Genomic DNA, 26,498 nt, shown 5'->3' with positions numbered 1-26,498 from the left:
TTAGTACAAACAATCAAGAATAAGTTTTTAGTGGAAAACAGTCTCCAGTTAAGTAAAGCTACCTCTGCTCCATCACATGAAACTCATTATCCCATGCACACTAATATAAGCTCTGGGACAAAATGAAGCTTAGTGCATATGGTCACTACTAGATTTTAGAAATCAGGTAAGATTTCTCAGGGTAGGAATTACATTTCCCGCAACATCGCTTGAAGCATTTGCAGAAACCAGGTGGAATGCAATGTCACCATCTAGAAAGAATGTATTTATAACCTTGCGTTTAACTGACCTACAAGCATTGTTTCCACTGCTTTTATCTAACTTGTTCATATTCCTGGCAAAAATTCAATCTAAAATGATTTCCAACTTCTTTACTTCACCCTTTGAGAAGTACGGTACCCACTTTATCTGAAAAATTAGCTTACCATTAGATCTGTGGCAAATTCCATCACAGATGGTCTGTCTTTATCTTTTCAATGCCTTAATTGGATTTTTATTTTGCAGTGATCAAGCTTAATAAAGGTCCATTCCAAAATACATCCTTCTTGCATTTATTACATTGTCTACAAATGTAATTTTCAATCCCAAATACTCTTTAAGGAATGTTTCTTTAAATATGCTAAATTTATACCTAAACACTTTCTAATGCAGTTATGCATAGTCTGGGAATACAAAAAAACCTTTGCAGACTACTCACAGATTGCATTTATTAATGATTACAGACATAGGAATCCTTATAGACAGCCATTATCCCACCATTTTTTATTGCCATGTTTTTCTTACCTTCTACTTTTACAATCCTACACTAATTCTTGGTCTGATACTTATCTGCATATTTAAATTTCAGGTGACTTTCCACGAGGCCTTTTCACAATTAAAAGTTATCAGAAATCACTGCCATACAGTACTGTTATACATTTGCAAATGAAACACATTAAAATTTGCTGACTTAAAAGTTCTACTTTTTCTTCCCCTCTGCCACAGTAGTGATTAATCATGATATTGTAAACTTAGTTTCTATGATTATCTTGTCCAGGCTAAACAGAAATCTCAACTAAATTGCCAAGAGAAGTTCAATACAATTCACTCTTCAAAATTAAATCAGAAGTGAAAGAGAAGATTTACTGCACATGGGAAACAGTGTCTTGGATCATGCTATCATTGGTTAGAAAGAAGTACTTAGGAAGTTGCCATTGCCCTATTTGTGAAATTTACTTACAGTAGTCTGATACATTACTATTTTGTGGCTGCTTATAGTATATTTCCTTCTAACAAAATAATGCAAATCTCCTTCGTGATCCCTAAGAGTCTTCAACCATGGTTTCCCTCTCCCAGCTTGGAACAAAGATAATAAGAAATCTTTCATAGCAGTCTATGGCTACAAACTAGTTCCTTCCAGAAGCCTCTCATATTATCACTTCCAAAGCTGTATAACATTCTAAATACTAATAGGATTAACTTGGTATCAACTGTAACATGAACTAATGAACGTGTAATGAAGTAGTTCAAAGCCACTGTGATACATAAGTAGATAACTGTAGATAAGTTTCCCTTCCACTTGCTCATCCCCCAAATATTTCACCTCTTACAAAATCGTGGGATTTCACAGGCAGACAGAAACTGGAGAGAGGAACCTAGAAAATTATGACATTAGCAAATTATGTAAAAAAAAATATAAACTGCTTATACTTATTCGGAAACACTATTAGTTAATTATCTTCACCATTAGACAACTCTAGATTCTTGTGAATATGATCTTAATTCTCATTCTCAGAAAATATTTATGCCATAATCCACAAAGGGGCTTCAATATTGTTCCATTCAACACTGCAATGCCTAATTTTAAGTGTTGTAAGGTAATGGAAAGCAGCACTCTAAGTCAGGCACCCAGGACCTGTACAAAATGCCGGGGCAAAGCAAGGCACCTTACAAAGAGATCACCAAGGACAGAAAGTAAAGTGAAGATGCTACCTCTGCCAGTCATTACAGAAAATATAGGAGAAGATCACTTGACAGTTCATATCCATCTCCGTGCCTAGTTTACCTGTGTCTGAAATGAAAATCCTCTCTTGGCACCAGGAACCTGAGCCAAGTCAATCTTTTCCTTACAGTTACAAAACTCAAAGCAAAACCCAATGAGAGCAAGGATGTCAACCTCAAAATTCACCATCGCCTGTGCTAGCAGAGAGAACTCTATCAGGAGGGAGGGAGACAGGTGAACACTGTGTTAAAACCTGTAAGGGGTTAGCTACCGAGCTGCATGTCGGCATGGTGCACAGCAGCAGATTGTGCACGGCAAACTTTGTAGCTAGCTAAGAATAGATAATATGATGGGAATCTGGGTGTCTGTTGTTTTTAAGCTGTTGGTAAAGAGCAGTTTTGAGGATGTCAGAAGAATATAATGTTAGCCTGAGGTATCTAACTAAGAGATGCTTATGCTCTACTGGCATGCATAAGGAAAAGAACTGTCAAGAAAAGTACATTAGATGGACTGATATGGATGAGACATTCAGTTACAACATTCTCCCGGTAAGTTTTAATACGAGTAATATTGTAATGGATAAACTGTACTTAAGGCACATGAATACTGTGTATTTAGTAAGAGTCATGTTGTCTTTAGTCAAATTTAGTCCCAGAGCTGCATTTGGTAGTAGCCAAGAATTCCCACATGCTTTGTAAATTATGATAGGTTAGTACTATTATTATATAGTCAAACTGCAGTAGAATTTAGAGATCCCAGTTCGGAAAGTATAAAAGGACAATGAAATAGCACGGAAGATTTTTACTTAATTACACACATTAAATCACATAGGGGGAAATTTAAAGATACTTGTTGGAAACACTTATAAAGGCAATAAAGGCTGGCATTGCAGATGCTATACAGTCAGCAGCTCAAGCGTATAAGAGATTGTAAGGTGCGGTCTAAAAAGTTAAAACAAATAATTCCACAGTACAAGACAGGGAACAATGGAACACCAAAATAACAAGAAGAAAAATATTTAAAAACATACACATGTTGCAAGTCAGTATTTGTTGAGACTAGAATGAAGATGACTGGAGTTGTCAAGACATGAAATGATAAGGGCCTGAGTGAGCGTTCTGGTCATGTGAATGGAGAACAAAATGGAGAAGAAAAGCTGAATCAGACTGAGGTTGAGTAGGAAGAAGTAAATCTACCATGTTAGCAAGAGGGGAAAAAAAAAGTAAGTCAAAGGCAATGAAGTGAAGTCTAGTGTGGAATAACTTGTATGATCATGTACATACCGCCCTGATAGCATGGCATTTAAGGTAACAGCATTTTAGACTGGGTTCTCATTTTGCTTGTACTTTCATCTTCCTAACTATATACCTTTGGTAAAGCCAGGCTGAGAATACAAATGATGTGCTGTAAGGAGGCTGTGCTGCTGGTTCTGCAGACACAAGACATACATCCTCAGGTGCTTCCTAAGAAAGTACTTTGATGTCACATTCCTGGTAGAAACATAATCTTCAAATTTTCCTTTTCTTTCTTGAAGTCCTTGCGTTGCTGACGAAAATCACCATTATGTTGATGGAGACTTCCAGTGGTATATTGTAATCTTCCTTTCCAAGTTCTGACAAAGCCATGACTTGGCATTTTGTTCAGGAAAGAATACATCAATATTGTCTCATGTTAGAACCATTTTGTAAAAACTTGCCATGATTTTGGAATGAAAGACAGTCCTTCTAACAAAATATTAAGTGCAGTAGACCTCAGAGAACATCATGCATTCCCACCTACTCAACAGTCATTTCAGAAGTATCAGTTAACACAAAGGCAAGAAAAATGGTCTGAAGATGACTGTACTGCAGTAAATAAAATACTTCATTTACTGTAAATCTTTCTAATGCCAGCACACAAGATACCTGGTATGATATGCATCTTTTCAATCAATTTTAAGAAGAAAAAAAATTGTAAGTTTTTTTTCCTTCAGTAACTAGTTTCATATTCTGTGCAACTCAAAAAGCTTAATCCTTCAATTTTTAAAATATTAAAGATTAGTAGAAAACAATTAACCTGCATTTAATTTTCAAAAGTCTATTCTATCTCCTTTTCTGACTAGAAAATAGTGTGCAGTTCAAAGAAAGTACCTTCGTTCGTGACCCACTCTTAAAATGACTCAGTGTTGTCCCATCGATTAACTGCTTCACAAGAACATGTTAAAACTTGGAGGAATTTAGATCTTAATGTTAAAAACCAACTCACTCCAAAGGCTGTCTGGTCATTAAAGACTACACTGTTCTGAAAGGAGTGATCTTTGGCATTTTTCATAAATAAAACGATCATAGTTCAGGAGCATTTGTAAAATCTGACTGAAGCTGAATGAATCAGGGTCAACTTTTCACCAGACCTCCCTGCATCAAGAAATGTGAAGGTAAGTCCATATTCTCTTTGCATCTTTCCCGAATATGACCCCAAACCCAAGTTTCGAGATTACTTTCACATATAACATCATTACAGAAAGTATGCAAAGATTATATTGAGTAATGTGATAATGTGCTGGTCTTTGAAAGATTGGTGGGATAAGGTTGGCAATCATAAAGCATACTGTTAATGAGAAATTAGAGGTTGTGAAATTTTAAAGAAGATGATGAGCCCCAAACTTATTCATCAGCTACACCAGTTGGACAGTCAACAGTGAGATAAAATTTTTAAGTAAAAAAGCAGGCTGCAGCACATTCTGAGTCAAGCATTTCTGGAACAGTTGCACAATTCAGTTATACAATAAACAACCATGAGAAAATAAAAACAGAATACATACATACATAAACCCACTTCAGCAGAAACTGACTAGCTCTTTAATTTTATGTTTAAATGTTTTTTGCCTGAAACGAATAGATCTATACTCTCCACATATGAAAATGTAATGCACAAAAGTAAAAGGAAGAAGGCATAACTTAATCAAACTAGTCAAGATTATTTTATGCCAATTTATCTACTTAAAAAAAATAATCTTAATCTTACTCGTTCCTCAAAACTTTGAACAAAAATAAAACCCAAATTTCAAATTGCCGTACACTGGGACAGTGGGAATTTAGAAGTCGCAGCATAAAACACAGCTACTGGCAGTAGCTACCATGGATAAAATACATTGGTGTGATACTAGCAGACTAAGCTATTTTTTTTCATTATGAAACACAATAGAATTATCGTGTTGAACACACAAAATCCCCGGTACTTTCATCGAATCACTGAGAGACTGGCTCCCAAGGACTGCAACATTTTCCAGCAGCTCCCTCTTACTAACAGGAACAAGTGTGTAAACTGAGAAGTGGGTCTGATACAATTCAGATACACTGTATGAGAACAGGCATTTAATTTAATCTGCAGACAATTACTGGTAAAGCTGCTTTGTGTGTTGGGTTTAATTCCTGGGCTGTGAAGTCATGAAATGGTGCTCAGCAGAGCAGAAAGGTGACCGGCATCCTGTTAAGTGAAAGCAAAGAGGCCATTTTACGTATGGCTCTATAAGCTGACTAAAGCGGGGGCCTGTGTCTCAAACAAAGAACACTGCTTCACAGCCACATTCCCACCCAACTAACCAAAATCACAAGCTGTAAAGTAACTTGCCACGAATAATGGTTAAGCCTCTGACTTGTGGCTTGAAGCAAATTTTTTGTCAGGCTCTAGCTGGACATAATTAGCCGCTTGCCAGAGAATTTCTTGGCACAGCTGATAGCCTAACACTTTTTAAAACAGCATGTATTTCTACCCATTGGGAGAGGGGTTCCAAAATAGTTTACTGTCAGAGGCCATTAAATTAAGGGTATAATTGATTGAAGAGAAAGTGTTGCTTGAAGGTATGAGGAACCCACTGGATACATGCCATTTCTGGGATGCTCACATGGGAGTTACTTCTAAAAAACAAAAAGAGGAAATAGAACTGTTAGCTATTTACATGTACATAACACACCAGTTATCAGGATTGCTCTAAGCCCTAAATTTGCATAACGATGTGGTGGCACTGAGCCATGCCTGGTACCTGGAAAACCCTAGTGACTTTTCTTAGTTTACAGAAACAGAAAAAGGGGTCCTCTGATTGCAACAAGTATGTTTGGAACTGAAGTACAAGTCAAGCCACCCTTTTGAATGCCAGGCTTGTGTATACATATAACCTAAGAATGTGACAAAACATACTGCAACAATTTCAAGGACATTAGTGATCAAAGTTTTGGCCAGCACAGGGGCTGGGCAGAGGGGAGTTTTGCCACAGATGATGCTGCAGTGAGCCCTATGCCATTCACAGGGATAGAATGGCAGATCCGTGCTGCTCTCGTTTTTATGACTCAGCCTGCTGAAACAAACTTCCCATAGAAGTCACCTAAACCCCCACCAGTTATTGTGAAATAAGACCACACCAGAGACTCCAGGCTGGTGGCAGAGCCTGCATTTCACTTTAGAACCATGTACTTAATAATCACACACGTAAACTGGTGTACAGCTGAAGACGTTGCACAGGTGTTTTGCTTGTTCAATAGGCCATCGAAGTGTCATGCCAGTTATACCCATGCGATACAGTAAAATTTAGTGACCATACCAGTAGCTGATAAATACATCCAAAAGAAAAGGGGGAAACCCCTGGAGATACTGAAGATAGTAAATGGTGGAGAAAAATAAGACATGAACAGATTTTAAAACTTAAATGATTTTATGATAATTCGTATTTTTAACTTTCTGTAAAAATCAATCTGGAACAATACCTTTTCCAGTGCGATGTTTTAAAATAATTTCAAATAAGTATTTTTCAATAAATATTACATTGGGAATATGTGTGCCATATTCAAGATCTGACTAATTCTCTTTTCCTGACACTACAGCAGTATATTTGATAGTAATAGTACTAAGTTTTAGACTTAGCAAATCTGCTACCTTTAAAAGGACTGCATCTGGCAGTGAAGTCAGATGTAAGGGCCAACTATGAAACTCCTGATTTCACAAACCCAGTGAAGAAGCTTCTATTAAAAATTTGCACATGCAAACATAGACCCTTCAGCTTAATGAAGTTTCATATAAAATGCTTACATTCAGAAAATATTAAAAGCAATTGAAGGTATCCCTCCAATCATCAGACTAGAAAGACTTAACCATCCCCAAAGAGTTAAAAAATTTCATTATTATTCTGATTATCACAGATGACAATCTTTCAAGATCAAATATAAAAATTTATATATCAAAATCAAATTTTAAAAATAAAAATTGTCAGAAAGCAAAACCAAGGTTATTAATTCTCCAACCATATTTGAATGAGTAAAACTGAAGACAAGAAACATCTTCAGCAGTTTGGAATCCAGCACCCACACGACACACAAGCTGTAGTAAAAACGATTACATTTGGCTTTTTTAAAAGCCAGTTGTCAATTGGAATAAAAATGCTAGCTACACAGATAAAATGTGAATTATGAAAAACAGAATTATTTATCTTTATAATAACATTAAATTCAGAAAAGTTATTTCCTATTTATATTTATAGGATAAATGGTTTATATATTATGTAGTGTATATACTATATAATTGAATTCCAGGTTTTCTTTTCTTCGTAGCTTTCAATAGTATGCTTTCTTCATAGCTTTCAATAGTATGCTTAAATATTACAGTAAATATGAACTGTTTAAATCATAGGGAATCATCTAAATAACTAAAAAATAATATGTAACTATTTGTAAGCTTTGGCAATCCCCAATCCGATGATAACACAATCTGATTCTATCATTTTACTCTTAGTTTGAATGCCTGTACTTTCAAAGATTAAGAATTGCCTCAATGAACTTATCTTAAAATACAGAAAACAACTTGAAGGCAGTTACATGAAACAAATTCTTCAAATGCTAGTAGGTGGAATTTTCAGAGCAAACTGAGAGCAGAAATCTCTACCATTAATGAAGTTAGATTTGAAGGATATAAAATTTCTATAAAACTTCAGATGATTCTACAATACTGTTTCACACAACTCATATGTGAAATTAAATTCTAACTTCCTGTCTCTGTGTAAAATATAAAGATCACATTTTATTTCAGTTTATCAGTCTGAAAACAGATTCTACCATCAAGACAATGAAGCTGGACAAGTTTCGAAGTACTATATTTTTTTCCTAGTAAAGGCAGTGTTTATGTATGTAAAGTATGTACACATACACAAGCCAAGGGGTAGTTTGCATTAAAAAGAAACAGAAAAAGTTAATCACTGTAATGTAACAGTAAAAAAATGAGAAGACTGAAAGGAAATGAAGAGGGGAAAAATTATTCAGCACTGGAGAAATTAATATACTATCCTATAGTGCCAATTACAGATAGATTTCAGCGTTGCTACGCAGTGTTTGATAACAAAAGTTACGGGTCAGTATTCAGGTGGACAGAGGCCAAAATAAGACATACTGCTAGAAAACAGCTAGCATAAATATTAATCACAGAAACAACTAGATTAAAAACAGAGTTAGCACCTGTCTGTTGCTTACAAAAAGAGAAACAGTTTATGGTTTTTAAAAATTGAAATCAGCATTTCATTTAGAAGTATTTAGATGCTGTTCTAAATTAAGCCCATTAACCAGATTGCAAAGGTCTAAGTTATTTCTTCAGTGAATAAACAACAGGGTTAGTCAAGGTGCCAGTCCTCTTCCCTAAAGCAGGAATATCTCATATAAGGCAACATTCTCTCCTTTCATTTATCTCATGCAAAGTTCATTTTGTCATTATGCATTTTGTTGTCTGGCTTCACGCAGCATCCCCAACATGCTGAAGCAACAGCAGAAAAGATAATGTCAAAGTAGAATTGACCAACTTCAGTTTCACCTTGTTTTCCAGGAATTAATAGAAAGTGCGTCTTGACAGAATTGGTCCGGTTTAGGTTGACATTTCATCCATCAGCTCTAGCACAGAGGAAACTGCTGGACTTGCCCAGAAAATGACAAATACTACAAAACAGAGGAGAGGGTACTTGCAAACAGTGAGAAAGGGGGAGTCAGCAAAAATGGAGAAAGCTGAAGCAAAGGCTAAATGAGGAAGGAAACAGAGTGAACTACCTTCCTGTACCTCTGCAGAGCAACAGAATTCTCCACCACGGACTTCACCTTCTTAATGCAAATTAACTTGGAAACTCCAAAAACTTCTTGATTTTTTTTTTCATCTGGTAAAGCATTGCCAGTTGGGCACAATCCTTCTGTCATGTTTCGTAACAAATATCATGGTATCATTTCCTACAAAAGTGTTATATTAATTCCTGAACATACATGAAACTAGAGCTGCTCTAATACAGCAAACCTCTAAGCAACTTACCACTCAAAAATGGACCCTGTGAATACTATCTCAAGCTGAAAACAATGCCAACTTGGGAAGCAGAACATCTGATCTCAAATAGAAAGAAGGTGTGGCTGAGTAGAAACTGTGTGAGATGATACTTCAGTAGGCAGAATTACAGTCACAATGAAAGGATGACGGAAAGTGATATTCTGAAGCATCTAAGGGTTTTCTAGTTCATTTAGACTTTTAAATGAACTTTTCAAAGTTCATTTTAAAAAGCGATTTTCTTGTATACCGCATCAGACATCATGCCTTTCAAAAGGCAAGGCTAAGTAGTGTCCACAAAATTAAGATGAAAATAATCTCCCATTTCATGCCAAAATCATAAGACTTGAAGAAGCAAAATACAACATCACATAGATTCCACAGCTTCAGAACTCCAACTCAAGTGAAAGCTAACCAGCCAACAACAAAAAAATCTCTTAGAGGAAACTTTTCTAGGTACAGTAAATACACATTCTTTATTTAGAAACAGAATAAAACAAATATGTTCCATAACCTCAAGGGAATAAACTATTGTTTTTAGAAATAGTAGAAATATGCAGGTAGAATTCTGATCTGTCTTAAACATGCTAGAAGTTCTAAAAAAGGCAGATGCAATCATAATGATCTCTAGCAGTTGGACATCTGTTTTGAAGATACAAGAGTAAAGACTTTATTATAGAAACACTCTCATCTTCCAAAAGAAGAAAATAATTGAAATTTTCATATGACAAAGGACTAACCCAGCTACTGTCTATTGTTCAAGTCTTTAAACCAACTCTTTAGAAGTCACTGTTGGAAATTCAAGAAGAAAAATACACTCTAAACACAACTTGTATGAGGTTTGATGCAGAATACAACACAATCACTGTATTCGAGAATAGACTATGCAATTTGCACTCATTCAAGAAGCATTTCCAGGTTAAATTAATTTGAAGAAGTGACTGAAAATTGACTAGGGCATTAACAGTGGTTAGTAATGAAGATTTTACCCTGGTGAAGAGACTAATGAATTTTATTGTAGCACAAATCTTGGGAACTGTGAAAAAAACAAGGTCTCAGCAAGCTAATTTCTCTAAAGTTCATTAGTTTATATGGCAATTTATCTGACAGAGAAGGAGAACATGAGAGGAAATGCTTGAGGCTGTTCATAAGTTTTTAAATTCCAAACAGGTAATATAAAATATGCCAGATTACAGGTGAAAGTAAGTTGAATAAATCAACCATAATTATTCATGGCTTCAAACATTATTCATTCATTAACAATTTATATTAGAACATTTTGAATTAGAAGTCATGAACAAAAAAAAGATTTACATAGGGATATCTTATTATGCTACTAAAATTATAGTCAGACTGGAGGTGGCAAACTAAAAAGCAAAGAGAAGCTCATATCTCGTGATTTTCTCACTAAGGAAAGCAAACCTGCTTCTGCTGAAGTAGGATATGAATCACGACCATCTAGTCTGAAATAACAACTTGTCACTGTCACCAAATATTTGAGACTCAGAAACAAGGTAAGAAAGCTAGTTATGGAAAAAGTACTCTTATCAGATAGATCTACACTGGATCCACAGGAGATCCAGTAAAAGCAGAAATGATCTTGTTTCTCTGAAGAAGCCAAAGCTCCTAGGAAGCCACCAGTGCCTCCAGGGGTACTAAGGTTTGCTCTACTCTGCTCACTTCCTTACTATCATTCTGATAATATTGACCACATCTATCATGAGATATGATCACATAATAACTATATAGTCACTTAAGAAGTTTGTGGCACCTCATATACAAGGAGTAACAGATTCTGAGAGCAGATAAACCTGAGCAGAAATCATTACTCAATAATTTTTCTATATATATTACCTGATATGAAACCATCATTTCTGTAAATCTATGTTCTGTTTCACCATTTAGATGACTTGCAAAATAAGCCATGATTTTAATTGAGGGGGAAAATGCAAGCCTTCATAATTGCCAGTTATGGTATGTTTTACTGTCTTTCAAGCAAACACATGTCACAGAAACAGCAACCATATTCCTCTGGTATTAAGAGCATCCAGCAATGTGACTGAAATATAAGCATTCACTTTTGGGGTTTCATAATACTAATTTCAGCAATTTTTTCACTTCAGAAATTTTAATAGTGCACTTTGTATCTAAACCTGTTAAGATCCTTGCAATGAATACATAAAAAAATACCAAATACTGTTCTAGGTCTGTAGAAGAAAAGGCTTTAAAAAAAATATCAGATTCAATTCTCAAAATGTTTTCAGAGAATTACAACCTTGCCTTCATCTGTTTGTCTGAATCATCCAGCAAGTTTACACTGATGAGTAAAGCTTGTGTTTATTTGCATTTCAAACAACTAAAAATTAGCTCAAGATGCTATATTTATTTGGCTCCCTGCGTACAGATTTTAGTACAGCGCTATTCTGGCCTTCAGAATATAACTTCCTGTTGAAAAGGTGAAATGGGAAGTTGGAAGTTATGAAGTTAATATTAGAAGCATTTTTAGACTTTAGCTGGGTGCTTTTGCTAAAGTGATTTGAAGTGAAAATGAGTATGTGTGTAGGAATAGTCAGGTCTGGGATGCCAAGTTCACATGCTGAGAACCAAAGGAGGGTGCCCTTTCAAAACATTTGGCTTGCGAAAGCAGGAACACACATTGAATCAGTTTACACTCAGTTCAGATTTTCAAGATTTGTCCTTCCACATAACAACACTGTTTAAATGACCAGTTGGACCCTGATGCATGGTTCTACAGGAAAATGTGTATTCTGTGCTTGCAATATATTACAGATCCTAATTGCTTCACAGCCAATAGGTACTGGGTTTTGTGTCTCACAAATACAGATCATCTGTAATGGGGCTGGTATCAAAATACTACACAACTATATTAGTTTATCATTGAATTTCAAGAACTGAGGTCTCAGCTTATAAAAAGTCATTTGCTATTAGAAGAATACAAGTCACGATGCTTGCAACATTTTTATTGCTCATGAAAAAAAGTAACTTACAAGGAATTATGGCAGTCCATATTCATTCTGAATTAGTAGATGGTATCTAGTAAAACAGCAATGCAGTCAAAATTGCTCATACAGATGACATAATACTGGTCCAATAAGCCCAAATGCAAGGATTTAAACTGTCAACTTTTGGAAGAGAGATTCTGGTAAACCAAACTATCTTCCAGCTTGCTGAAGAGACAGCTGTTAGGTTTAGACAGCTTCCATATGATCTGCAAATCTTGTTTCATATCAAAGTTTGCATTCCTGATCCACAATTTCAAACAAAACCCAAATAATTCTCTCTTAGTTTAGACAGACGTCAATATTGACTATTTATAATTCCTAAAATAGTACTTATGCAACATAGCGTAAAATTGGTATTATTTACCATCAAAAGGCTGTTTTGCTATTACTGTGAGTGATTTAAATATCTCCAGAATCCTTCTGCCTACTCTGCCTCCAGACTATGATAATGACACCATTTTAGCCATTTCATTTTGATAACATATTCAGCCAGCTATGTTACTCTGTAGATCTCAAGAACTTGCTTAAGCACATTCTTGCCATTTTTTAAAAATAGTCACCAAAAGGCTCAAAACCAATACTTGCAGTTTTCTTGCAAAATATTTACTACAGCAGAAGCTACTTACCATTAGCATGAATAATTTTTATTGGAGCATAAATATTAGCGTTCTTTGATTATATGTTTCAATCTAATTCCCAGGAAGAAAAGCAGTAGACTCTATTGCTAGAAAGAGCCTACAACAATGAAAAAATACAGTATCAAATCAAACAGTGAATCTTACGGTCTCCTCAGTTGTCCTTCACCCACTCATTCCCCTCTGCCCCAAGACCTGCTCTGTGACTGTTGTCCCTGCTCTTTACCCAAGCTACAAACTGTTTGGGAAGAAGCTTGGCCTTGTTCTGAAAAAATCACTGTATCAACAGCCAAATTTACCCAAAGTGCATTGATTGATTTAAACCACTGAGTTAATGGCCTTTAAATCAGATTCTCTACAGAAAATACAAATAGCTGTTGCATTCCATTCCATTAATGTTTTCAAGAGAAATGCTGATTTTAATTTAAATTTTAATTTAAAAAGCTAATATTTTCCTATATATTAAAAACAAGTACTTTTTTATTCTAAACCTGAAAAGGCACCCACCACCATCATATTAATTCCTTTAGAAACCATAAAAGCAGCCAGACTATAGTTAGAAGCAAAAACAAACCAGATTCATAGTAACCTTCAGTAGTGAAAATGACAACTCTGTTTCAAGTGTACACTGAATAATCCAGTTAAATGCTTGAGTTGCCCTAGTAGTGCTCTTAAAAACCAGAAAGCATTTCCTTCAGAAATGTTCACTGATAGAAGAGCAGCAATGAAAGATCTATGTGGAAAATACATATAAGTAGTTTCTGAATATCTAAGAAATTGATTTTAGGGGAACATTAAACTACAATTATCACCAAATCTCTTCATAGATTCGTTTTCCATTTATTTTCATTTAACTACACAATATAGATGCCTGTCAGGCCCATGGAAGTGACTACAGTTAGGCAGTCCTGCCCTCTCCTGGTCTATCCAACATATGCAAAAGACATCACAAACGGTACCTTCGAGCACAGCAACCAGAAAAGAGCCAGACTGACCACAGGCTAATTTGCTGGAGGTTACAGGGCACTGAATTGTGTTACAATCACTCCTCTAGATCCTGATCTATCACTCATTAAGTGTTTATGGATAGAAAATAATCTTCTAATCACAAGAGAAACACAATTACATATTTCTGCAACAAAACTAAATTGCAGTTATGTTTTTGCTGTTGCTTTCTTTGTAGAAAGATCTTTATTAATACTCCACTTTATATTTGCTATAAATAAGGGTTTTTTTTCCTAATCTGATCTAATTTTCACTGTGTAACCTCAATAAACACCTAGGTAATGACAGTTTTGAGAGACAACCATATACTCTGATATCTGAGTGGTATCTCCTGCTTCAGTGAGTGAAAAATCTGAAGTTTCACTTCTCTATGACACTGCCTTCCAATGTCTATTCCTTTAAGATGCTTCTTGTATGTATTTAACAAACTCTAGGCTTGTTACCTAAAAGTGCAAACTTATAAAAATGTCCCTCACGAGTCAGAAACCTTAATAAAATTTGTTACAACCCTCCCTCCTGGCTTCCATGGCAGCCTTTTCACCTTCACCACCAGAACTAAACTTCATGAACAAGGAAGTCTTGCATATTGCTTTGCACAATGGGGTCCTAGCAACTTCAGAATCTCCTTTAGCAAAAAAAAAAAAGCCACAGTGAAACTCTAGGCTAAGCACTGCTAAGGTATACAAACAACACGGAAAGTTGTCTGCTTTAAGTGTTTTTAAGTTTTGTGCAGAGTGAACAATGATAATGGAAACGTGTGAAAATATTGTAGAATAACATGAAAACTCTTACTTATTAAATTTTTCTACAACAAAAAAGATTTCCTGAAAACGACCCTGCAAAGGGGTCATCTTTGGGTCTTGGCCCCTCATGGCAATCAGAGGGTTGCAGCTGAGTTTAGAACCTTAGTAAGTTCATGACAAAATAAACAGCTAAACCCCAAAAGTTTGCTTTCCAAACACAGAATAGCTGGACAAGTGAGGACAGGTTAGGCCAAACAAATGTTCTTGTGGGCACAAAAGAACAAAATTCTTCCAACTTGAAATGTAAATATTTCAGTAAAAGGCTTACAAACCACTACTATTCATATAGCCATATTTACAGTATGATCAGGAATTATGCCAAAGAAGGACTCACCCCAACCTGTAAGCAGCCAGAAACTCCATGCCTCATTGCCACCTGAAGCACTCAGCAAAGGATCAGCTCTAACCTCCCATCCCTAACAGCAATATCTGTCTTTGCTTTTAAAGAAAAGTCTTTGTCTTACCCTTGTCAGGACTTCTGCTAGCATAGGCTATGATGGAAATAAAGACAGGTATTGCCTCTTTTATCTCCTGGAAAATTACATTTGTAGAAAATGCTTTTTGCAATATAGAGAGGCCAAAGATCTTTTCCAGGCAAATAGCAAAGCTACTGTTCTGAGGGGGAAAATTTATACATATACATATAGATTCACAAGCTACTCATAAATTCTACTGCAGTCAGATGTAGGACTGAACAATACTAAGAAGTTTAGAAGCACTTCACACTGATGTAATGAAATATTAGAAAGTAACAATATTTTAAGCAAATATTAGCATATTCTGATTTCCTGCAGAGTAAGTTTAGAATTAATTAACTTCCAAGATCCATTTCAATTCCAAACACACTATTTTCCCACTCTGGAAACAGAAGAATTAGTTTGACTATACTCTATTATAATTTGAGTTTATCATGCTGATTTACAGGATTCCAGAAGGACTCCACACTAACTAATTACACATCTACCAAATACTTTCCTTTTCTAACCATTTTATCTAGGCAGTTTCTGACTGCAACATTTTGAGTATCCTGCACTGCTGTTCTTACAGATATACTCACAAGAAGTTTGAAACAGATTGCTCTGATTTCAATAAAAATACAGTCACAGAAATGTGGGGGAACTTTTTCATCTCTCTGTAAGTGCACTACTAGGAGAAAACTCTATGATGAAGGGAGTAGTAGCCCCCAACTTTAAGACATATAACCCTTACTTAAAAAACACTCAAACGATTCTTGGGAGCAAACTAATACATCCACAGTGTTAAGAACTTTGAACCTGGCAGGGAGAAAATCCCAAGATCCAATAGATTCCATTTCTTGGCATCCAGTTCAGCAGAACTAGCCATTAAAGTCACCGGTGGATCTGAAACAGGCTGTTAAAAAGTCATGTCAGCAAACTCTGCTCTTTGCTATGATTATGCTCCCTTTCTAGATGCTTGGTGGCTCTGGTGGCATTCTGCCCCAAACTAGTCAGTCAGGTTCAGATTCACACATCTCCCTGCCTGGGCTCACACTTGACCTGACTGTCAGATTGGAAGAACGGTCTTAACACTTGCTATACATAATTATTATTGCTCCATACGTAAGAAATCATCATTGCCACCTAAATCATGAGAGACATGCACACGTTATCTGACAATCTAACATCTGAAGTATATAAGTTACACCCTTGACCAATGGGAAGTAGCCAGCGCAGTTATCACACTAGAGATGTTCCAGTTTGGGTTATCTTTATTATTGTTCCATTTTTCAGTAATTGTTCACATGTGTAATTGGACTATGTTTCTGCTCAGAAGTGTTTAGATACACTGCATAATAATACATTTCTTATCTCTCATACATTATATCTGAATATACCCAGGGTGCTCACACATTCCACTGCAACTCTGAACATCCATCAACATTCGTAATACACTTTGAGGGTTAAAGAATATTGTGTCATTACTACTGTCTATCTTTCAAATTAATATATAGCATATGATACATGCTTTCTGGCTCATTTGTCCCGTTAACACACTTCTTTCTCCTATAGCTGTACTATTTAAACAAGTTCTTTTACAGTGTTACTAGTTATTTTAACATAGAAGCAGCTTATTCCTCTACGATTTCGTGACTCAGCAAACTTACTGTCTCCAGTTAAAAAGAAAACCAAAAACAAAGCAGAAGCGGGAGTTTTCTCCTTTTCAATTAGGAAGATTCTAACACTTTTCCTTATGCATTGAGGCACTAATTCTATATAGGTGATGACAGAAAGTCTCATTCTCTTTCCCTGGCAGAGCTCTGTTCCACTATTTAGCAGGGTTACTTTCTGCAATTTCGGTCAACACTTCTTTCTTTTCCTATTAGACACTTTTCTCCATCTTTCTTCTAACTCTCCCTCTCACCTCTCTGCCCTCAGTAACTCACTACCTGTTCTGTCCAGTGAAGATCCAGAAACCTCTCTTTGATTCAGAGCTCTCCATCATAAGAGACTATAACAAATCACAGCTATGTCAGTCTATTCTTTATCAAAATCCTCAAACCTGCTATTGCTTTAATCTGATCTAAAGAAAGCCTCTCAGAAAAAAAGAGCTCCTTCCAGCTGCCTTCTCCTATTAAGGGTCTATAACATCTCTTATCCAGTCATAGAAGGTGCAAATCTCTGCACTTAATTTATTGGGAAGGATCTAGGCTTTGACCAGAGATGAGATCTGAAAGTCAGAAAGGGCTTCCTGTCAGCCTCTTGTTAGAAAGAAATACAGCATTTTGAGATCTGAAATTGTCAGTCTGACTTGGATGTGTCTACATCTGTGTTCTTGGGCAAGTTAGCATGCGGCTCCATTTTTTCTATCTTTAAAAACAAGCAATAGTACACATGCTAACGATTAATGTTAATCGGTGATTATTTAATTATAGGATAGGTCTGAACCTGCACTGTTTGCCTTAAATCCACTGCCTTCAAACTTGCAGATTTCAGTCAAGATTAAAAGTGAAAGAAAAAATGATCCCCCATTTTTTTGAATAGAAACTCATCTTTACAAAAAATGTGACATAGTCATAATGGTGGCAAAAGACTTGAATGCTTTTTGAGTGAATGAAAATTAACTTTACAAGTTTTTATTGTAATGTTCAGAATAATCTTTTCATTATATATATAGAGTCTATTTTGTTAATTTTATGCTTTTTACAGTAAAAAAAGACATAATCACTCTGCCTTTGGGGGTTAACAGAACCCTTGTGACTACTTGTAACCATGGAAATATAAAGAGCTAGTGAGAGCCCGACATCAAACTAACAGAGGTGCTGAGAGACAGAAAATAGATATGTGATGAATTTGCTACACATGAAAGCTAGCTGAATCTGTACCAACTGCATTAACAACACAGAAAGCAAAGTCCACAAAGCCTTTTGAATGCTTAAAAGCATATAGCATTTACTGTGGCTTCTTACTGAAAATAAAGAGAAATGCCTTTAAAGGTTTGTTTTTAAAGCACTGAGTGCATCTGAACTAGTTTAAAAGCAGAGACAAAATGAGGTAAAAATGGTTACTATGTGAATAGGAACAGTAACAATATGCATTAAAAGCCTAAAGGGCCCTGTTGAAGAAGAAGGGTTTCCTTAGACTAAGATTGTAGTTATGGAGATTATGCAACCAACGGCCAGCGACATCGGAGTTAGCCTGTTCCAAGCATCAAGAATGTTTTCTCACCATGTGGAGAGAGCCCCAAATTTAACAGATACAGAAATGCTTAAGACACTCAGCTGATGATTTACTGACCAAACTATCTGCCTTAAAATAATAAGGCATGTGCATATTTAACTGCCTCCTCTGTGACAGGCCAAACCCACAAAACATTGTTTAACCAACCATAATTGCAATCCTTAAACACAGTCACCCTCAGAGACACCTTTGGAAAAAAGGAAAACATGTATTTCTTGCTGTAATAAGCAAGCTATGACCAACAGCAGAAGAAAAATCTCCTCAGGAATACATCTCAATAAATTATATCTACTTGAGAAATAAAATTATGAATATACACACCCAAAAAATACAACATATGTGCACATTACTTACATTACACAGGTGTGCAGTGACTCAAAAGAGCCAAAATGTGTCAGCATGATCAAACGGATACTCTCTTAGTCTTATAGCATTAGCATCATTAGACAAATTGATCAGACCTCTTTTCTTCTTTCCTTTAGCCCAGTGGTTACTACAGAATCAGAACTCTCCTCTGGTTCCCCTCCTGGCTTCAAAGGCCAAGCTCACCTCCAAGCCAGCAGTATTTCTAAGGCACACTTGTTTATATGCCCAGATGATCCAAATGACAACACCACACTTCCTAAAATGAGCTCACCACAAACTTGTATACAAACTTCAAAATCGTGCAATGAGGCCATATGGATCCACAAGGCTTAATATCCTTAGAGGAAAACCTGGTTTGCCCTTTCTTTTCTGTAGGTTCCCAGGATCCTGTGTATCATGCGAGATATGTCAGCTTTACTTTCCCGGGGACAAGAAAAAAAAGATAAATTAATTCTGCAAGCTTTTATGATAAACATAATTTTTCTTGTATTCTTTGTCCATATGTCTATTTGTTTTTTACGGAAGCAAAGCACAGACCCTTAGGTCATAAATATATTGCAGATTTCTGTCAGCATGGCTGTGCTGACCAGGGTTATAAATAACTGAAATATCATTCTGGTAGTTGTACTAGTAAAAAAAAAAAAAAGAAATATGCCCTAGATAAGATGCTAGGAAACCCAGACGCTGAGTTATAACGAATTGTATGCCAAAACCAAAGACATCTTCTGGGCCTATGTTAGCTGAATGAAATACACATTCACTGTTCCTCACATGCATGATGTGTTTCACCATACTACCATCTGTTTTCCCTATTTACCACAATTGTTTTTCAAATCTACACAAAATTTTAAATTTAAGATCAGATTAATGCCACAAAAAGTGAAGATACTGTCTGCACAATGTTTTCTTGCAATTTCTTTCTCATCTTACTGGAATCTTCAGTTTCAGAGCTACCTTGTATATATCTGCAGATATGCTTAGTTAAGGCCACATTAATCATTAATTATTTTAAATTTCATTATTGTGTTCATGGAAATAACCAAATCCTACACTTAAACTGTAACATTTTAACCAGGATGAAATTTGAAGAAATTCCATTTTTCCATTCTTGAAATAATTATGTAGATAAGATACCGTGCCTTATGGGCTTTCATTAAAACAGCAATTTCCAAGTGTCTACACAGTTTCTTTTTAATTGGAACAGGTTCCTGTGCTGCTTAAACACTTGCAAAAATACCACCTCTCTGTTTTGCTGGTATGGTTTCTGGCATACTAGAACCCACTCCTAATGAGAGTTACTACTGCACTATACTAATTGCTGCAATACCACTAATATATTAGAAATGTTACACAAAAATACGGTTTGTTAAAAAATCCAAATGGATTCCATAGGGTTACAAGAGACGTAACTTATAGCAGAATGCATTTCTAGTGTTCTAAGAGAATCCTGGCTACAATTCATTTTCCATTTTGTGTGTGATTAATTTTTTTTTTGAGTTGTATTTCAGAACTCACTAATTCAATATTCATGAGAAATACCAAATGTAATAAGTAAAAATATTTGAACAGAGGCCAAGTAATAGAAGTCTGTTTTTTTCATTAGTGGCAAAACCTTCATATTGGCTAATTAATATAATTACTGATTATCTTAACTTATTATTTGTGGCATCTTAGCCTTTTATCCTCTGAACCTCAAGCTAGTACCTAATACCACAAACAAAAAGCCAACATGAAAAAAGAATTAGGTGTACCACAACAGAACACTAGCAAAAAGAGCATGACAATGATTTGCATTTTTATCTTGTATCTCAGTGGATAATCTTGAGAGACTTTAAAAATATTAAAAAGGATGCTTTGAAGCAATACCCAAAGTAAATTAATATTATCCCCATTCAACTACAAATAAACAAAAGGTCAGAGACCCATATTCAGAAATGTTTAAGCAAATAATTCACTTTGAAAACAAAGGATTTGGTCTGAAGTAACTTTACGAGTCTGTGGATCTCTTCTGTGTCCTAGGCATGAGATCTCCTTATAACTTTTAGCATGGGTAGCAAATATATGTTTACTAAATGGGTAGGTACTACTAAAAGACAAAAGGAACTTAATTGGGCATTGATAAGCTAGGAACACTGGCAATATTTCAGCCTTTTTTGTGGACTGCATTTCATTACTCACTAATAATTTGGTCTGCATACTTACAGATACTGTCCTTGGCTTGAACAACAGCTTTGCATCCAGTTCCCAATACAACACATAAAAACCTGAAAGAAACACACAAGAACATTTTCTTCTTTCAGTGAAGACCTGATACAAAGATCACTTAGGGGAGTCTTTCAACTGACTTACTGAGATGTAGATCAGATTTCTAAAGAGCAGACATTCAATTCATTATTTCAGCAAAGTGTATGCTGTAATGAGTATATTTATCCATCTTTACTAATCCTTTCATGCTTGGCATTTATACATGCAGTATATCTTCTTTTTTTGTTGTTTTTTTTTATTCCCTACATTTTCTAGTCATGTAACCAGTAGTAGATATTAAACTGCAAACAAAACATTAGAGAATATTCATTAGAATCTGGAGTAGAAGGAGCCTGATGAAACTGTACTTATATTATAGTATATTTTAGTAAAATTATACTAGGGATGATACAAGTCTTATTTATGACAGGCTTAGTATTTTCCAAAACAAAATTAAAAGAATTATGTAGGGAAAACTGTACACTACCTCATGCCATCAACATAATTAAGTATGACACAACATAAGGATTATGAGAGCAAACCCAAGGAATTTGAAAATAATTGGCTACCCCAAGCTTCTACTTTCAACTTGGGAGTGTGAAATAATTAAAAGATAAAGTCTAAAACAACAGTAGAAAACCACATACCTAAAAGGATGATTACTCTCCTAAAAAGTCAGAAAAGATTTTTAGCATAGAATTTCTTTTCACAGATGAAAAAGAGTTCTAAGTATCATGCCAACTTTGATATGGAGGCAGGCTCAGCCACCTGGTTCAGCTCTCTGACGGAGACAGCCTGCAGGAGGAGCATGTGAAGAACCACCGAATAGGATTTTATTTTGTTGGGTGTTGCAAGTTTGTCTGTCATTAAGTTTTTAAGACTCCTCTGTAATCTCATGGGTTGCTTCTCCATCTCTGGTTCATATGTTGATCCATAGGACACCTAAAGATGATACAAAACTTTTAAATAAATATAGACAACTTCCCACACATCCAAGCAAGCAAAGAAATGTCAGGGGAAATAAACATAGTAAATGAATCTTAAATTATTAAGAGTAAGTAAGTATCTTAAATTTCATTAGCTTTACATGAAAATCATTGAAGTAATACTGCACAAGAAGTGCAACTGACCATTGGCATTTTTTTGATTAAAAAATGAAAGGGTTTTGTTTGTTTATTAAAGTGTATTGATTAACTATCCTCCAGAAATCTGTAGCACCACCTGCACCGCCCTGGGCCCATGAGGCAGCCTCCCAACTCCTTATTTATCTGGCAACACTAAACTTTGTAGTCATACTGCCTACACTCACTCCGACTGCATGTTCAAGCTGCAATATCACACTTTTAAGAAACTTCAATAGGATTGACTTAAGAACAGTGTAAATATTATCCAGACCAGTCCTCCTGTTCTCTTCTTTGCTTGTCTCCAAACCCATGTTCATGGATGAGTGCGTAGGTCTATGCTTTGTCTAAGACGAATACTGTAACAGGTCACTTTCATGCTCTTTCTGATCCCACAATGTTAAAGAGTATCTTTTGGCTCCTCATGCTGTCTGAGAACTAGTGTTTTTTTCAGAAGTTAAAAGACAAAAAAATTGCTTGCAAATAGGAAAATAATTTATAATAGTATCAACCATTCTATGAAGGCCCTAACTTTCAGGTTTGTGGCCACACACAGAAATATAAACATCAGATGGCTATCAAAGAAGTGCAATATACAATAATAGTTAATATTTATGCCACTCCCAGTGACATACGCAAAATTAATAATCAGATTTCTGAAGTCAATGAAGTGGGTGTGGAGAGGGTGGGACCTGTATCAGATGTGGTAGCTTTGCTTTAAGTACAAATCTGCTGCAACGCAATAAGGTCAAGACTCACAGCAAACTTCATTTCATGTGACTCGCAGACTCAGGAGCACATTACACACAGTAAAAAACAGACTGGAACTCTGCGCTCCCTCTTCAAGATCAGTCAGTCCAGATCATTCTGGGTTGTTTGGCCAACTACAGGAGAAACGAGCAGCCGATGCAAGTCCAGCGTGAAAGTGAAGCTGATTGACTGTGTGAACACACTGTGAGTCATAGGATGCAGAACCTCCTGGCTACCATCAATGATGAAGAAGTGGAATTTAAAGTCCCCTTGTTTTCCTTCATTAAATCCATCCCACCAAAATCCAAAAGACTGTAGCAACAGTCCTGGTGAGAATCCTCCGTATGACATTGGTGCTTAAGATTTCAACAACCAAGGTCAGCTGGACATACAAAACCCAATGGATGCCAGTTCACTCATGCATGAAATAAAATATGCAAAGAAAAGCAGCTTTCTACCTTTCTTAGACAAGTTTTACTGCTGAGAAAAGAGTGAAATTACCCTTACAGCACCTGAACTCATCAGTGTGACATTCTGGTACTCCCAGCTTCAGTTCCCACTCCTCACATACTCCTGAGCATGCAAGGCAAGTGACTACATCAGAGCTCAGGGCTGGTGGGGCCCAAATATGGTCTGTGAAGATGTGGGAAGATAAAGAAAAGCATTGCAAGGTGGCTGGACAGGTAGCTCCATTTCAAATTGTGTACAATGGTCCAACGCCAGCCTCAACAGTGCCCATATTTCATCCTTTCTTCTCATCAGTCTTTTTCCCAAGCATCTTCAGGAACAGGTGTCTTTAGCTTCTGTTGTGACTATTTTGTCATTTATTTAGAGCTGACTGGGATTTAAAATCCACAAAGATAGAAAAGACTTCCCTCTGCATGAACAGATATATAAAGTCCTAGGACTTCATGACAATAGGCAAACTACTTGATAATTGCTAGATTTTGGAAGTAGGTTGTAACTTGGCATCCATTTTATACTTCTGCAATGTAAACATCTCCGAGTGAATGTAAGTCATGTATGTAGTTTGTCTTTGTATATAATTAATTAACACATACTGTCTTTTCTGTTATTTGTGCTAGTCGCTGGAATTTATCCCCAACATATGTTACTATGGATTCCTTTTTGTTGCCTTTTTCAGTCACTGAAATGGCACATCCATTTTATGGCATATGCTGTATATATATATTTTGATCACATCTCAGCAAAACATTACAGTGGACTAACTTTAATACAGTTGATACACTGACATTATTTTTAACATGAAATGGACAGAAAATGTACATGGGAAAAGACAACACACTAAGATGGAATATGAGTGACTGAGCAGAACTATGAGAATAGATTTTACAGGATTATGTTAAGTATCCTTTAGATTGTAAAGATGTCAGCTAATGTAAAACTCTAATGTACCAGCTGCTGTCCAAATAGATCACAAAATGAAAGTCCTCATGCTGAGCAGGGCTTAAAATAGAGCAGATGATGAGTAAGATGGTATCTCTTATATAAACTTCAGATTTCATGCACTAAGACTTTCCATTGCCAAATATTCCTGGGGTTGTTATTTTCCATTAAAAATCTGCAGCAGAACAAAAGCACCAAATTGTTTGACTTTTCAGGCTTTAAAATGCACTTGTTATTTTCATGCCACAGAGAAACTCCCTTCTAGTCTGCTTTGTGATTCATGTGTTTGGCTGAATAACTTTCCTGGAACTCAGAACAAGAGGGAAACCTTCCCTAAGTACTTCCTGTCTTTCTGCATGTACTAATAACAAGACGGAGTCCTCCCGCCTTTCCCATTTACAACACACCAGGCACACCTACTGGTTGATATGCCCATAAGCCTCAGAAATAGTCTGCTTTTCCTCCGTTTTTAAATCGGCATGCATTTTCTCTGGCAACAAAAATGTTGTTTGCCTAATGTTAATATATATCAAAGCAATATTAATAGACTACTTCAGTAATTGTCTGTAGACAATGGAGAAATCATAGCTCATGCTGAACATAAAGATGCATTGCTCTTTCTCTTGAGAAGATGGTTGCTGTAGACAGCCAACCACTTCTTTGAAAGCATGTTACCCTAAACCACTGTCAAGAATACAGAAACACGTGATGTTAAGGCGAAGTACAACCTATGCCGTGTGCTTAACCTTGCAGGCCTTACTCCAAATGCCTGATGGAATCAGTAGGAAATCAACGCAGAATTTTAACTGTGTAAGAATTAAGTAAAAACTTCAGAATAAGGTCTAGTATATTTACAAGATGAAATGCTAAAAAATAAAATCACAGTCCCATTGTCATATTATAGCCTGGCAATCTGGGAATCCTAAAGGAATGGATCCAAATTGTACTATCCTCTAATAAAACCATGGACTGTTAAGCTTTTATTAGTTATCTGCACTAACTGAAAACAGAATCAAGCCCCTAATGTTTAAATATCTCATAGCTTCTTTTCAGAGTATGTGTCCTAAGCATCGTGTTTTCCTTGCATTTGGAAAACAACTAAAATGTTTTGTGTAACTGATACGAAAAAATAACCAGAGGTGCTGAGTGGCTTACCAGATTCTTTAGAAGGCTGCCAGGAGGTACTCCAGTTTTAATTGTGGCTTTGTGTCTGACTTCCTGTCTGGGTGTAACCCTGGCCAACTCATTTAATCTCCAGGCCTGTTCTTCCAATCTGTAAAAGGGGGGATAATATACTTATTTAATTAATACAGTCTGTGGCTATTAATTGTTAAAAAAAAAGTTACTCTTCAAATATTTAAATAATATTTGGAGTTCCAGCTTTCCCTTTCTGTTCAACTGATTCTGCCTCTTATTTACCCCTTAAAACAAGCAAATCCAGAACACGCTGAAAAGCTTTCTCTGTTCATTTCCTTATCAAATGGAAAAGCCTTCTTGCTGCTTTTTTTCTCACTGATACTTAGCATCATTTCAAGTCAAAGCTGCGTAAGTACTGCCTTGTTCTGGCTACTCAGTAAAATTTAGCTTACCGATTTGATGGATTTTGCAATTCTTAAACAAAGCTTTATTCCAATAATAAATTAAGCTTTACCCTACCATAGTGGAGTGTTGTTACTTTCCTGAAATGCATCAACTAATGCCTAACAGACCTTTTTTTCAGTATTCTAAGAGAAAGATTATCTTTCTCATACCACTTTTCAAGTGAAGCTGCCACTACTCTTATAAGAATGCAAGACAGATACAAAAAAGAAAAAAAAGGAAAAAAAGAAAAAAAAAAAGCTATAAAGGCTATATCTTTCCTTGCTAGTAAGAAACAGATTAATGCTATTCAAAGATGCAGTTACCAATGGACCATAGAAAATTGTAACACCCCCTACCAAAAAAATGCAGTAAAACTCTATTGTGAATCTTAGTGTCCTCAACAAATCTTGAAGAAATGCAGCCAGAAATTGCAAGAGTGTCTTTGTTCTAAATCTTTTTTAACAAAATGGCTTCTAGAATTTGTAATTATTTTTTTTTTTGTGGGGAGGCAAGAATCTCACACCACCTAACTTCAGGTTTATAAATGATGTGTAAAAAAAAAAAAAA

At 35.9% G+C, this 26,498-nt stretch overlaps 1 long non-coding RNA gene across 1 annotated transcript in view; it reads right to left on the bottom strand.

The window, feature by feature from the left end:
* Positions 1-25,878, bottom strand: part of LOC308070600 — a 101,571-nt gene extending 75,693 nt beyond the window's left edge. Inside the window, exons 1-2 of the long non-coding RNA XR_013930776.1 lie at positions 21,720-25,878; positions 21,031-21,374 (exon numbers count right to left, since the gene is read on the bottom strand). This is a non-coding gene — a long non-coding RNA (uncharacterized lncRNA). The remainder of the gene's footprint in view (positions 1-21,030; positions 21,375-21,719) is intronic.
* Positions 25,879-26,498: the final 620 nt, after the last annotated feature.

The sequence above is a fragment of the Falco punctatus genome (genome assembly GCF_963210335.1).
Source record: "Falco punctatus genome assembly, chromosome: 10".
NCBI classification, from domain to species: domain Eukaryota; kingdom Metazoa; phylum Chordata; class Aves; order Falconiformes; family Falconidae; genus Falco; species Falco punctatus.
This window is presented reverse-complemented; position numbering and strand designations above follow the sequence as displayed.